A 17,264-nucleotide genomic window follows, 5' to 3' on the forward strand; every position below is an offset into this window, starting at 1 on the left:
CTTGTGGGAAGCTGAGCGAAGTTAACGTACGCTCGGTTGCCTTTGCACCTGTTCATGTCACGTATACTGCGCCTGCGCGGCTTTGATACTATCAAGACAATCGAGAGTATAATAAGAAATAAAATGCTTATTTAATTAATAATTAAAGCACCTTGTATGATATGAGAACGTCAAGGCATTTCGATGTTAAGAACGTAAAGTTCCGTGCATCACAGAATAGCAGTTACCAATATTCCACGCATTTAATAAGCGTGAAATTGACCATCGTTCGTCGAAAACTTGAACCGTATCTAAAAATATTTTCACGGTAAAACAATAATTGGTATTTGTGTGACAAAACGGGTGGATCGAATCGGGCGCGTCAGTATCAAGACGATTCGATCTCGGGTCGCGGCCAGCGTCCAACCTGTCATCTCGGCGGGAACGTTGACAAAAAGCGAGCCGCCTACGTGACGTCCTGCCCCCCGCGCCTCAGCTCATCTTCATGCTTGACCACTTTTTACGCCGCGACATTTGCCCGGAGTTCGATCCGTGTCATCCGAGTTCTTTTTTTAATTGCGCCGCGTCCGCGTTGTTCGATTTTTACTTTTTAATTTTATAAATGGCTTCTGGCAGCCACCGAGCGGTAAAAGGCTAACAAAAAAGGCCTATGAATAATTAAAGCGAGATGGTAGCTACCGAGTACCAGCTCATGGGAACGGAATTAGTTATCGCAGCGACAGGTCGCCGGCGCCCACCGGTCGTTGTGAAGGACAGGTCAATTTGCTGCGCTCATTTTGCTGCTTTCATGATCGACGTTGATATAGAGACACAGGAATTTATTTATGTGCAATCGCCTCCGGAATCAGGCGGCTGGCTGGTAGCCGACTTTGCTTAACAATTCTAATATCATGATTGGTATATCCAACATAGATTGTGACTAATACAAAATATCAGAAACTTTTCTGTGTTCTATGTAGTTCAAAGTAATGAAACTGCGTTATTGAAATAGAGCCTTAAAATAGGCATTAAACCGAGCAACCTTCGTATAAAATACAGCCATAGGGCATGTGTTGGAGTAAATCAAGGGTCAGTTTGACCCCAGTATCCTTCAGTCTGTGGTTTGGGGGCATACTTAATTTAATAGGGGTTACGGAGTGGAGAATCGGTTCGGGACTTTAACTCTGGTGCCCCGGGGTCAAAAGTGGCCCGCTCTTAACGCAATGGAATGATACTGGAGAAAATAATTTAATTGGGGTATAAATTGGCAGTTTCAGATCCTATTATTTGTGGTCGTGAGTTAAATTTTGTTATATTATTTTTAAATTTTAATTGTCTTGGTATTTAACCTATTAGAGCCCTATTATGGTCTTTATAAAATAACGTCGGGAGTTTTGTTTAACATTTAAAGTTTTTTTTAGGTGAAACATATCTTTTTATATATGTTCATATCATGGTTAGTTTAGAATATCCTTTTGATAACACCAAACGGTCAATATTTATTATTACTCGGTTTTACTCAAACAATACCTTATTACAAATAAAGGCGATTACTGCAGAATCATTACGCATACCATCTAATCAATGGACGACGGATGCTGTTTATTACGCAGTTTACGTTAGCCATTTTATCAGGCTATGAATTTGTCGTATCGCCCGCGGCCATGAACCGTTTAAATTGCGTCTGTAGCAGCCGAACAGGTTGTGTGGAAGCAAAAAAGGGTAAAGTCCGACCCTGGGGGTCGGTCTGTGGTCCGGGGGGCAGGGGGCTAATGACAGGGGCGGCTGCGCCCGCGGCGGCTTCCGCGCAAATTGATGCTTGCGCCCTCTGTGGAACCTTTGCTCTTGGCTAGTGATGCGCCCGATAAATTATGACTAGGTACTCGTTTATCGTGGCAGGTGCAATCGGTAGGCGTACCGAGTCCAGGTTACTCAGTATTTATTGGTTATTTTAGGCTTCATATTAGGTGATTTCCAATCTTGAAACTGGTTCTTTCTTGAGCACAAACACTATACTTTTATCTGTAAGGTCTGTCAGAAGTTTTTTTGCCGATGTTCTTCAAGTTCGGTCGTTGTTAAAGTTTTTAGGAACGTTTTAAATGTTTTAATTTATTACCATACGGTGTCATATAGATAAAAATTAAAAGGTTTGCATCGATTCTAATGACCTACAGGAGCAGCACTAGGCACTATCCTATAAATATTGCAATTATCTTTAAAACAGAGCCGCTGACGGTGAGCGGCAGTGCTCATTCCATAATTATAATCTCCCGCGGTCGCCACTCGCCATACCTCATCGCTTTTTATAACCCAAGGGTCATGATGGCTTTGGTTTTTTATCAATTGTCGTTTTGTTTTACTTACGCTTTCTAACATTTACTGGCACCATTAAGTTTACCTTTGTGTTGGAATTTAAGAGCTTTTTAATATACAATTTCGTTAGTTTACTGAAAGAACAAGTGCTTTAGTGGGGTAAAGCTAGGCTATAACATTCAATTAGTCATTACATTCATTAGAATTCATCATTATCATTCATCCGCTCTATCAACATTTTGTATCTGTAAAAATCTAATGACAGTTATAATGTGATTCAATACTTAGTATTATGAAGGAATTCAAAGTTCAAACAAATGTATTGGTCATAATATAATTACTAATTCACTAAAGACTTCATAACATCTGTTTGGGTATCAGCAACTCATTCATTCTGCTATCAGAAAGCTTATCAAAGCGGGCATCACGAGGCCGCAAAAAGCTCTAACATAATTGGAAAATGACCTGATCACAAAGAGTAGGCGTGGCGTCCGCACCTCGCGGCTGCACGCGACAGACTGCTCAAAACACACGCGTTTGACGGAGATAGAATAATGCGCACGCGCAGCTGGGTGGAGCGCAATCTGCCGAACGATAACGAATGCGTTCGAGCTCACTGTTAGAAAACGCCCAGTGTAAGTTCGCGCACTCTATAAAGTAAGTTGACCTCCAGCTTTTCAACGCAGCGCGTTCTTATCTTCGTAGATTAATGGACTTCATTTTAAATAACGGGAGCACGATTTTACATCAAATTTACGTATAACATTATAAATTATATGTTCATAGTCAATTATTATATAATTTTATCACATCGTCTCATTATTCAATAGCCACATATAAGAATCTTTTTCATTTTTTATATTGCAATACACATAATTATGCACAAAAACTAGGGCGTGACCAACTAACATACTGATGTATTTATAGTGAATATAAACAACTTAGTGTTTAAAATATTATGTCTATTATTTATTAGTTTTAGTATCACCATATCATACATAATGCTATATCGACACTATATGTTACAAGCTGTTTTCTAAAATATGACATAAATGTTACAAAAAATATATGAAACAAAATCTCTATCAAGACAGCGAATTAGATTTTTTTCCAGAACAAGGAGAATATGGCCAGAAGGCTCCCTTTTTGTCAAGTGATACCGCTGCCCGTGGACATTCGCAATACCAGAGAACTCGCGAGTACATTGCCGGCCAAAAGGTATCACATAGGAATTGAGCAATGCGTTCTTTTAAATGAACCAGTACACTCCGGATTTGCCAAGATCTGTATAAGTAACGTTTATTCAGTTATATTCGCGAAGAATTCGAATGAGAGCTCGGTTTTATTAAGTAAAAAATATATAAACACTATCTCGATTTGCGGTCGCCAGATCCATAAGTTAAGAATAACCTCTAATATATACGCTTGCAATTTTATCTATATCTACATTAATAGTTCCATAAGCATTTAAATTTTCGTCCGATAAGCAAAATGAAACGAGAATTATCGTGTTCATTGCGAGATTGGCCTTATCACATGTAATTTAACCGCTTCAATAGAAACTAGTTTCGTTCCCTTTATTTGTTATACGTCCCGTATTAATTGATTTTCTTGTGGTTAAATTAAACCTGGGGTTAGGTTGTTTAGTGCTTACAGTTAATTGCCGCGGGTGAAGAGAAACTATTACTTAAAGCCTGAGAGATGAAAGTGAATTTTAGCGTTTAGAAGTTCTCATTTTAATTAAGATACTATGGATATGAAGTTTTGAAATTATGATAATGTATGTTTTTGTAAATTTTAGTTTCAAATGGTAAATAAAGTTACTATAGTGACATCGGTCATATAAAATACATTTAGGTATATAAGTTAAACAATAGTAGTTTATAGTAGATAACTTAGTTAAAAGCTATTTATTAATTCAAAAGTTAATGATGTACACTTATCAAACCATGAGTTTGTCACGATCAGTTTGTGTTTGTGTTTTTATACACATGAACGCCATGGATGACTTATTTTTATAAATAATAAACATTCTGATTCTGAACTCAAATAAATATACTTGAAAACGGAGTTCATAATAAAGTATAAGTAAGAAATTGAACAATGTCATGAATCATGATATTTCTAAACAAGGCGCGGTGTGCTCCAAAACAATCTAGTATCATCGACTCGATTCTAGATGCAATCAGTGTTCGTGCCACTGCAACAGTGATGGGTGAATGTCGATATATATTTAATATTGGTTTATAAGATTTACGAGTACATAATTAAAAAAAAATCAGTGGCGCTACAACTTTTATAGATCTGGGCTTCAGATTTCTAAATCTGTTTCATGATAACTTGTCAATAAAATAGGCCAGTAGGTAATCAGTCGATTTTTTGGGTCTAAGGCAAGCCGGTTTGCTCACGATGTTTCTCACTGTTCGAGCGAAATGTTGATTAAATTTCTATGTGCAAAAGAAAGTATATTGGTGTACTAAGTTTTACTAAAACTTGAGGCTTAAACTGTTGAGGGCAATGAGATGTTTGACAACTCCAAATTATATTTAAGACCCCAATAGAAACCCAGTTAAATGATAATTTATATCTCAATTAGCAAATCGCGACAAAACAGTAAAGGCCACGCCATATCGGGGCAGTGTTTTAACGTGAGCTGAATTATAACACGCTACTTGTATGCTGAAGCCGGGTAGCTCGAAATAAATTACGTCACGACATTAGCAATACGATCAACGTTAAAGTATCGATATCGATGTTTTATCTCGTAACTAATGGGCGAATAGCGGTCGCGTGCCACGCGCCTCCCAGGGGAAAGTGCAACACTTGATACTGCACGAATGATTGTTATCATGATTTAAACATTTCTCTTGTTGCTTTAACCCAATCACACTTTGTCACTTGTGCAGTTAGTTTAATGCCGTGTAAAATACGGGCAAGTGCACGAATTATTTTTGAAGAGAAACTTCTTTATCGACGTTGAAAAAAAAATTACCGACACATTTTTCGATTACGCGCCATTTTTGTTCACGGTTGATTCGAAGAGATTCAAAACAAAAATATATAATGACGATAACAATGATAGTAATAATTCTATTACAATTAATGAAATTCTTTTATAATCTTAGTAGTAGATAAGGTTTAATGAAATATTTGTGTTATTTGTGTTCATGTGTATGATAATATAAGCCTTTTGTTAAACTTTATCTAATTCAACTTTATTTAACCAATTTGCCTAAAGTCTCATCAGATCATTTTTCGAAAAATAAGGTCATAAAGAAGTTTTACTTCTTACGTGTGTAGACTAGTACACGGACACATTTTTTCATTTTATTCTTTACACACATGTTACGAGTAAGACAATCGGATACTTATGAATAATGTTATTGAAAGGATATACGTGTGTGAAAATAACTTGAAAACTTAAGAAGGCGTAGATCCAGATTCCTCACAACCGAGTAGCCAGCAATATCTCAGCCCACAATACACGAAGAGACACTTTGTATTGAAGAAGCCGCATGGGCCCGTCAATACGCGAATATACACTGTTAATACATGTAGGAATAAAGAAAATACTAATAATAGCAAATAAATTAAAATTGAGTACATTGTTTTACCGGATATATTAAACTTTTTTTCAGATGAGACTGAAGCTTCCCAAATCCAGTATTTATATTAAGTAGTTTAGAGTACGTATTGTTTTTTTTTTAATCCTAATTTATGTATGTCTGGGTTGCCTGAAAGAAACTGGTAGTATCACCGGCCAGTTACATCCATTGTCTTGCCGTAAAATGTATCGTATAAATATGAAAGTCCACAGGAGCTGCCAAATGAGAAACTCATGATTAACATAAAAGCGGACCAGTTACGGACAATCGGCATTCAGAAATAGTCGTCTAGCTTAAATTTATTACTAAAACTGAGATTAACAATATCTAGGAAAACCTAATTAACGAAATTTTGAGATTATTAAGTGGCTCAGACCCTCAAATTTATCAATTAAATAGATTAAACATACAGGAGTCAGAGCGCGTCTCCTTGTCTCTGTGATTCTAAGCTAAAGATGCTATTAGTTGGATAATATACATTGAAAATCCTGTTACAGATAACGCTTCCGCATCGTTACATAAATTTAACTTTAATTATAGTTCTATTGAATAATCTTAACTAAATGAAGCAAGCGTCTAGTAATTTACCTAAACGCATATACGATGTACAAGATTTGCGAGCGCTTTTACGCAGTGTTGCAAGTTGGATCCGATATTGCCATTAGTTGGAGAATGTAACAGGGGTAGAACACGGTGGTGTTGCATTATGTAACACTATTTACCAATTATCCAACCGGTTATACATGGTCCTTTGTAAGAAATACGATTCTCTGTTCATAATCGAAGGAAACCGATATTTATTTATATATTGTAAGATGTGATTGCGTAATTACACAAAAATATTGGGAATAAATATGATATTTTTTAATTGAATTAACCTTCATACAATTCGTACGTATTAGTTAAATAGAACATATTTAGGGATATGACGACGAATTTATTACGACACAGATACACGCGCATAACCATAGATAAAAACTGTAATATTACAGGTAGGTAGATTACAATATCACCGCCCACGATTTGAAAAGCTGCTAAAAGATTGACTGCTGAACACATCCGTGAGATGTGTTCAGCAGTCAATCTCTCAAAGAGTTAGAGATGCTGCTGCAACTTAACACACTTTACACACACTCATTTAATTAATTTCACAAAAATTAGGTGACTATAAATAATTGTAACTTGTTAAAATAATTTTTGTTAAAATTTGTGAATTAAATTTTGTAAACAAAAATCTAACGTGTTAAGTGTGTTTTAGAAGAGCTGGATACTTGTCGCAAGTATTTTTTACTTTTAAAAGGGTACCCAGATCTAACAATTGTAACGTATAATTTTACTTCAAACCCATTTTTTTTATAGAAACGGATATTTTGTTTTATCTATACTTATCCAAGGATATAGTCATGATAACATTTCTCAGTGTATTGATGAATAAATGTGACAATATTTGTAAGTATAATATGACCCATTAGAACGGTCAATATGAATACAATAGTTAGTAAACTAGAACAGTACAAAACATTTCTATAAGCGGTAAAGCGAAGCCAAGCTAACTTATTTGTAGCTGATAAGTTGTTTATCTTTATTAAGACTATAGTGGGCTAAGTAAGTCGATAAATTAGCTACCAGGTATATCGCCGCTGGACTATTTTACTTACGAACCATTGCTAATGGGTTTGCTGGAGATAGTTTATGGTTATTAATTAAGTAAGTGATGGCATAGATTCATGAAATTATTCAGGTTAGTTCAGACTAATAAATATAATTTTTAATGTGTTGGAGCAAAAATTGTGATTAGGCAGTAGTAATTTGTAGCATACATTGTTAAATTTGGTATAATAAAAATGAAAACATGTATATGTTATACATTTTAGTGTTTTTATAAAATTATGTAAGAGATTCAACATGCGACTCTGAGGTCGTAGGTTCGCTTCCCTATTGTATACCAATAGACTTTATACGTGCGCAGTTAACACCCGCTCAGTGAAGGAAAAACATCGACAACAACAAACAAAAGGGGCATGCATTAGACCCAGTCGAAGGAGTGTATCAAACAAAGAAGGCTTATCATCTACTTGCCTATTAGAACCATCAAAAGATACAGAAATCTGTAGCCCAGTCCTAGAACGTTGTGTGTGAACTAACATCTCCTATTTATACTTCGTTACTTTGATAAACGCAGTTTGATAACTGAAAAGTGGTGCAATGGCAGAATTCATGTGCCGTATAGGGCAATCTCCGTGAGTACGACGTTATAGTAACCATATTATGTAAGCATGGTAACAAAAATTATATAAAGATCAGTTAACCGGGATTCTGTATCCAAAATATACACACACTCACATATATATATATATAAACAGTATTCGATCCAGCTTTCATAAAAAGCTCTTTTAACGCAACCACGGCGTCCAATCTCTACTGAGACTGGCCATCTTTAGACTAGCACTACTTGCCTATCTTATGTAATTTAATACATTTTTATTTTTTCTTTAGTCACAATTGGTTGCCTGGAAGAGATCGCTCGTAAGCGATAAGGCCGCCAGTTGCCGTCCTTTTGATTTTATTATGTTATTTTTTTTATATTGTAGTGTAACGAAGTGTAAATAAATAAATAAATATAGTATTATTTACTTAGTTAAATGATACAATGACCTGATTATTATTAGACTAAGATGTTATAAATTCTAACATAGACACCCTACTCCCATATCACATCGCGGTTCAGACAAGATATCTCGAATATTTGTGTCTATTCGTTTGTTTTACATACACTGAATATTCATGAGGCTGAATTAAACTAAACCCTTGTCTCACACGGCATTGCTGTCGGTAATGTATGTTACATTACATTATGACATTACTCTTATTGTTTTGCTGGTAAGGCATGACTGGAGTAACATTTTATTTACGATTATCTCATTGTGCGGTTCAAAGCTTCCGATTCGATTGAAATTGTGAGGATTTTTTATTTTCTTTCTTATAAGGTAGTTCGATACCTTTTTTGTTTGGTACATACATTTTATTTTTTTAACATACGCCTGATAATGCTTACATTACTGAAACGAGAGTCATATGGACATATTATGTATTTACCATGACGCCATTTACCCGATGGGGTAGGCAGAGCTGACCATGCTCGTCGCTTATGGGTCTTAAATGTCCCTTGTACCTCCTCGATTAGGTGCAGGTATGTAGGACAAGGGCTATCCAACCCAATTTCACCATCCACAGTTGCCTTGTTGCGTGTTACCCACTTCTCAAGCATCAGTTCTACATGGTGAAACCAATTATTTAATAGCTATTTAAGGTTAATTAGGCGTTAAGGGTAGGACTGTTGGTCTAGTGGCTTCAGCGTACGACTCTCATCTCAGGGGTCGTAGGTTCGATCCCAGACCTAAAAAAGGATGTAGACTTATTTTTTTCTTACGCAAGCGTAAGTCTAGCGTTCTATTAAGCTTAAACAAGAATATATATATAACACTGGCTGCCCCCGCGAACTTCGTTTCTCCTTAATGTGGTTTTAGTTAGCCTTAATACCGTGACACGAAAGAATAATTTTACTGTATTATCGTCACTATAATTTGAATTTGTCAAATTTGTGGGTTTGCTGGAGATAGTTTATGGTTATTAATTAAGTAAGTGATGGCATAGATTCATGAAATTATTCAGGTTAGTTCAGACTAATAAATATAATTTTTAATGTGTTGGAACTTCGGTCTAAGTAACACGTGGTTGGCTATGCTAACACCAAAAATTCAAAGAAGTAGAAATAATTGAATTTCACGGTATTTTGTTTACTACAAAATAAATTTAATTTATACTTTAGCCTCAATAACACGTGGTAATCATGATATTGAATTGTAGCTTATATGACACGTTTGTCGGTTTACCATAGCAGTGCCATCTATTGGTTACTTACTCAATCCAGTCGAAAAGTATCGTCAGTTAATTATTGACAAATTTGCAATAAAATAAAATTGCGACTATAATTAAAGATCTAAGCTATCCTATCTCTTAAGTTGGACCAGATTGCTCACGGTGTGCGCGGTAAAATCGGTTAAGTAGTATAGGAGTCCATCGCGGACAAACATCGTGACAGGAGATTTATATATATTAAGATAAGATGTAAAAATCTAAATATCGAAATTCACGTCACACAACGGACCACCATCTACGGGTTACTCCAGTTATCAAATCATCATAACTACTAAATCAGTACGTCGATTACAAATACCCTTGTAAGGACGACATAAATCGAAACGGTCCACCCACTGCGCCGGTTACAGATACAATCGGTAACCCGGTAAATAAACTATGAAGTGCATTCGGCCAATCGATTGTTGGACATCGACAATTTTCACGATTCGAAAAGTTATTTGAGCTATGAAACTATCGACATAATTAGAGCTTTTTTTAATGATTGAAAACTGAGCTTTTGAAATGTTGTTTAAAGTTTCTATGAACGAACATAAAAAGTTATAAGATCTCATTTAATTCTTTTGACTTCTCACAAGTTTTGTTCAGTAATAATTTGTGCGCAAGCTTTTCAAATTTGGAATGCCAAAAGAATATTATATGTGTTTTAAAAATCGTTCCGTGTTAGTGCGGCAACTGAGTTCACAGTAAACTACACACACACACTATATTTTAAAAATAGAACTCATATCCGGTCGAAACATCATCCATATAATATCACGGTTGCGTCTAGCGGCGACTCAGGCGATCTCTCTTTAATTATATTGTTACAATCCCAGGTCGTGAGGTTACAGAAAACAGATTATCTTTATACGATATCGGCTCCCGCTTTGTGTGTAGCCCGATCGATAGGATTCTTTTACTGTACCGCTTTGATTAGGGTTGCCATTAGAAAATAAATATGCCAAAAGATTTTTAATGAGTAGTCAGTATATAAAAGAGATAAAATGTGTAATAAAAATAATTATATTTCGTAACTTTACATTTTTAACAGTTAATATGCATGCGCAAGCACCGGTTATGGTTGACAGGTGTTTGTATAATATAACATGTAATTTTTCGAGCTATCAATATTAAATTAACTTAAGAAACCAAACTTCCGTTACTTATTTTAAAACCTGCAGTCCACGACATTAATGACACTAACCGTGCTATAAACAAATATTCTGGATTAGTTACGTTTTTTTAAACAGGCATCAAAGGTTAACCTGATGTAACGTGATGGCCGCCCATGGTCACTCAAATTGCTGGAAGACTTAAAAGGGCGTTTTGCTTTTAAAAATGTCTGACTTAATATCGCATTAATTTTGAAACCAAAGAATCAAAGAACAGTGTTAATGTTTGATTAATAAATTTGATTTATTAATTAAACGGGGAATTTTATTTAAAAAAATGAAGGAGGTACGAAAACTCCGCTATTAATAAGCAAAACCATACAATGCTGTGCCATATTGGCTTATCGAAAGTATGCTTGAGGAAATGGCTTGAGGCCAAAAACTTAATCATGATACTGATCCGTGTGTTGGCGTCAGTGTCGTCAGAGTTTCCACTGACGACATAATTGTAACAATCAGTGTTACCACACACGTAACTAAATGTGCATTAAACTAAATTATTGCGGTGAAGTCATCTTAGAAATTACACTTCCGGTATGTGTTCAAAAGAACGAGGAAAACTTGTCAGAATTTCCTTGTGCAACATTTATTTCTTTTAATAAAAGTAGCCGTAGGGCTACCATACAACACTTTTGTAACTGTTAATAGTCGGTGCAAACAGTTTAAAATAGTTGTAACAGAAATAAATATTCTAATCATAAATCTATCTAAGTATGGATAACAGCGCTATGGATATTTAGAGAACTACTTTTAAATTGGGTTATAATATTAAATGATAACATTATCTGACAAAAACATACAAAGATATATTTTGTTTGTAACATATTTGTGCATATATATAGAAAAGAGTTTCCATCAAAACCAATTACTAAAATAAATACATACTGGAGTGACTCTATTTTTAGCATCAAAATGTAAACCATAATTTAACCAATCTTAAATTACAATTAATATATCAATAACGAGACAAAGTTTAAAATTGAATGACAGCTTAACTTCTGTTTAAACTGTCAAGTTTGACATTTAGCCGAATGACCTTTCATCGAAGTTCGACTCCTACAATGAATGATTATTATTCAACATTATCATAGCACAGCCTACGCTCACCCACGCAAACTTACCAGACAAACTAGATCTGGGTTTATTTTAACCACTTGTAATGATAACCATTGGCATTCAAGTACCTATAATTTGATTATTTGTTTATAACATATATATGTAGTCGAATATAAGGGAATAATTGAACTGACGTTCAGATCTCTAAATTTCTTTTTTTATAAGGCTGCAGTGAAAACGTAGGTATTTCAGTATTTTGGATACTTAAGGACATCTTAGGCCAGGGCTAAATGACACCAATAAAACAAATTCATTATAAATTAATCTGTATACAAATATGTATATCGATTTCAAATAAACATTTTCACAACACACTTTTAGTCGAGTATAAAACGACAAAATAATTTCCTCTAACGAGTAAAAGTACGCATTATAAAGAAAGCATGACAGTAATAAAACAATCGACGCTCGCATCCGTAATGATTATTATCATTTAATGGCACGCGTCCATGTTTGATAATATAATGACTTTATTTGTACCGCAAGACGTAAATTATCTTTAGCAAAATGTCGTTTTACTACAGTAACAGAAGCCCACGAGTTGACGGCTAATAAGGCCAATAAGAATAACACATGTACACGTGTGTATGTGTACACAAAAATGGTACGCTGTATAAAATTTCGAAGTCAAGTTAAGAAGCACTTCGTGCCTGTACTAGGATGTAAGAAAATTATCTGTAGGTGCATTTATATCTCTGGGGTTTCTGTGGGTTTCATTAATTTCGTAATGTTGGCCTGCTGAGCCAAAATAATAAGTTTTTTGATACTCGAAGCCAGGAGACCTCAGAGTGTTTGAAGTTCTAATCGGGTATTTATATTTCAATATCGGTTCATTAATTTCATAAAAATAGCCTACTTTTTCTATCGAATAAACATTTTGATTCTGCGAGCCAGGGCCTAAGACTCCGGCTGAATGTCCTTAAAAAGGTAGTATAACTTTATTACTGTCGAGACATATTTAACCTTTGCAAATGTTGGGGCAAATTCTTTGCCCACAAATGGAATCAGTCATTTGTATTCCGGCAATAATTTACATAATTTAAGCAAAAGTTCCTAGAAATTTAGATCTTTTGCCATAACTGTCTTTTATACTTTTAACAATATATTACATTGTTACAAAATATTTAGGTTAACAATCGTATTCTAAATCGAAGCAACAATATTTTTGATGGACACGTCAACACAATTTGTCAAAATAAAATTAGAAAAGGTCTCTCGCAACTACGACTCCTATAAATCAACTTTTAATATGAAACCCCGTGTTATGCGTTAAAAAGTTTTATTTTTAATGTCGCTTAAACCAAAAATTGCTTTAGAGAGACATATATTATTTTTATAAGCCATTGTAAAGACTAATTCAGTCTTTATAAATCTAAACATTTCTTACATTAGCTTATAAACCTTAAGATTATTGAGCACGAGTCTAGGAATAAAATTAATTTCTTCATCTCAAGTTACAAGTAAGATAGAACGGTGTGCAATAAATCGGAAATAATTTACTATAGATATTAAGGTGATCGCTTCGAGTGGTTCTGGTATATGCTAATGAGAAGCATAAATGGATCACTGTCTTACCCCCCGGCGTATTTCCTTAGATATTTCATCTTAAACCTATTAATGGTTCTACGGTCCTATCCCAACCAAATAAAAAATATCAATTTAAAAAAAAACATTGTTAAATGCTTATTTTATATAATATTCTTTTTTTTTGTAGATTCTATAGTATGTGGTGAAGGTTTATAATTAAATATAGAACAGGACACAGTTCCATGCATGGAATGGATTTGAGAGTATGACATGCCTGCAACTACATGTTACAAATAAAGACTGTCATATGTGCATATATATACATATATATATAGACGAACAATGGAGAAAATGAGCATCTAAGTGCGGAAACTGAGTCCACACTACAAAAATATATGATTATTTCAGCGTATTGGTCCGTTGTAATAAGACAGTTGACTATTAAAGAAAATCGTTCGAAAGCTTTGAAAAACCTTCCTTTCACTAGAACGTAGCAATAACCCGCCATAACTCAATAAACATCACAGCAGAACTAAAGCACCATGGAAATGTCACAAATGACTGTCATTCGGTGTTGGCCCTCGGCAATCCGATACAAATATATTTTATTAAATTGTAAAGCGGCATTCTAGGTGGGTGGCTTGCACAAGCTGACGTAGACCAACTTGAGTTGCCAATACTCAAAACTACAAATAAACTCATATTATTAAGGAATGTTAACGTAAATGACGCATAGTATTTATTCAGAAATTTATACACTTTTATTATTTTCATATTAAGTATTTTTGGAGACACTTGAGCCGTGGGGTGCAAGTACGCAGGTGCTAATTAAATATTATGTAGAAGTACATAGTACCGGTGGTCCCAGAGCTGGTGCTTTCCTTGCTAAACGAATAAATATCGCAATACTGCTAGGAAATGCTTTCAGAATTAAAGGTACTAACTACCACAGGGACCAATCTTTTAAAATTCGTTTCAATTTTCCATTCATCAAATTAGAATAATTTTAAAGTGCTTTGTGTGTTGGCAATAAATTACTATTAGTAATAAATAAAAAAGTATCAATGACAGATTGAACTATAATGACGTAACACTAACAATTTAGCACTGCAGCGACTCTTTCCGCACAGACTCATTTAACCTAACAAAGATTCTACAGTTTAAATTTTAGATGCTGTTTTGTGTTACTCTAGAGGTCATGGTTGTCACAGGTTTCCAAATTTTCCCTAAATGTCTAACGATTTCTATAAACATTGATCTACTATAAACAAAAAACAGTTCAGTATTCCGAGACCATTTTTGATGCAACGTCTACTATGTTACTTGTGCAATGTAGGTAACCGCTACTATAATTTATCGATCGCAATTGTCACCAGCATTTCGCAACTTATGAAAGCTCTATTACACATTTATTAAACCAGTATTACATATGCACTTCTTGTGTCTATTGTTCGAGATGGAGTCGTGTCATAATAATGATTGTTTGTATAATGTATTGTGACATGATGATAGGCATTTTTTGTTACGAATATGTAGGTTACGGTGTTTCAGGTGTGGATGTAACTGGCCGACATTTATACTATTGAGATTAAGGAAAAAATAAATAAAGTATACTTACAGCTTGCTTATGCAATAATAAAATGTAAATAGGAAATTATGTTATCTTGAATTGATATAGATTTTCTACATAATGTATTTTAAATTAAATGAAGCGGTTCCGCTTCTGTTAAATACAAATCGAAAGGCCGCAGTAAATCCAATGTTTTTACGCCTTTAATTTACATACGGCGCTTCAGATCTCGAGTTATCGTCTCATTTAATTAAATTTCCGTGAGCTTTTATTAGGTAATCGGTACAGTATTGAATGTTGACAATTCAAGAGGTAACTTCGAGTGAATGTGGTAGGGTTTTGAATAATGAGTGTGGAATAGATAAACTCGTTATACCGTCGACAGATGTCAATGCGGGACTCGGACAAATGGTAGTGGTGAAGATTCTCAGAGCGGTCATTATCTGTCGTCTGGTTTGTTGTTTTGCTAAACGAATACATCGACAAACTTCAATTAAGCTGTGGAATTGTATTAAATTGTATAAGATTTTATTTTAGTTCGCTATATTTTAAACCTGTGGATTCTATAGAGCAGGTATTTTGTCCACGTTAAAAACGAGTCAGTCGTAGGTATAACGCGAAAGTTAATACTAAGTTTTACTAGTCATCCTCATAATGGTTATAAAGAATGTCTTCAGAGAAGTCAAGGCTGTGGTTTCAGGATGTAAACGCGGTTAATGGCCGAGTTCTTAGTACCGAGAACAAGACTTGGGACAGGTGGGCTCATCGTTTCAAATGTATCATGAACTAGTAACAGCTAGTGATAGTAATAATCAAACTGTATCTTAATACATAATTTCTTCATTCCTTTTTCAAATGATTATAGTTCCAAGGACCTGTATGTTGTTATTGTCCTGATGACTTTTTTTTATATGTTATGTTAAATGATACCGCCGCCTATGGACACTCTCAATGCCACGCGAGTGCGTTGTCGGGCTTTTTTAGATTTGGTATTCTCTTTTCTGGAAGGTCTCTAAGTAGTTGGTCTTCCGTTAGTTTAAAATAACGTAATATATGAAAGAGAAAATTGTGAACTATTCGCAATATATCGAAAGTCGCGTCCCAATGCGAATTGAATCTGAGCCGACAAACATAGCCGACGCATTACACTATTTCACGGCACTCTTCAATCCAGCAGAAATTACCGGTGCCGCTTTCAACGGAAACAGTACGCGTGCTAGCGAAGTTAGCTATAATGGAGTGTAATCTGTGGTGGTAATGTCGGTTGCAACGCCATCTAGCGTAATGACGCCGAGTGAACCAGTTTGCGACCTTTCAATGCTGGAATGTCAACCGCGGTACCGATGGTTGCGTGCCGAGATGCATTATCTAGCTTTGTATGAATTCATTTGATGTAGGTGTGTTGCTGAGTGCTTTGATTGCGGTCGTGTAGATAATTGCTGTTATTAATCTGTGGAACTTTAGAATGTCATTGTCAAAAATAGTCCTACGAGATATAAAATAGAATTAGTTCGTCGTCAACATTATCTCTAAATATTAACTATATTATGCTACACAATATCTGCGACAATATCCGCCAGATCAGTTATCGAGATATTTCAAAATGTTTAAAGTTTAGAAAGGCCTGTTTTCATTCTATACTGATTGGTTTAAGTAACTGAACTTCAAATGAACGAATCTGAGAGTGGATGTTATAGATATGTATCTTATATTCCATCTAAATATTGTATGTAGAAAGATGGCTTTAGGCGTCTATTGAATTGATCGATTCAGGACGATTTCTGTAGAAAATTGGCGTCCGAAGCAATTCCACTGGATTACACCTAATACACTACGCTACTACGTGTCAGCGATGATAAATGTACATTTTAAACTCTTTGGAATAAATTATAGCAAACAATGATAGATATCCATAGTATATTTCTTTAGAATTTAAGTTCATTACAAACATAAACATTCTGAATTACGAACTAGTTATCATAGTAAATTGAAAATTGAAATTAAACAAATATGGTGAATGACCATAGAGTATAAATGAGGCTCTACATAGATTACATCGTA

The 17,264-nt window shown here is 34.8% G+C and overlaps 1 protein-coding gene across 3 annotated transcripts in view; it reads right to left on the minus strand.

Moving 5' to 3' along the window:
• LOC123710227 overlaps window positions 1-17,264 on the minus strand; it is a 195,482-nt gene that overhangs the window by 2,070 nt on the left and 176,148 nt on the right. The window lies entirely within an intron of this gene.

Source organism: Pieris brassicae, chromosome 5 (assembly GCF_905147105.1).
Source record: "Pieris brassicae chromosome 5, ilPieBrab1.1, whole genome shotgun sequence".
In the NCBI taxonomy this organism is placed as follows: domain Eukaryota; kingdom Metazoa; phylum Arthropoda; class Insecta; order Lepidoptera; family Pieridae; genus Pieris; species Pieris brassicae.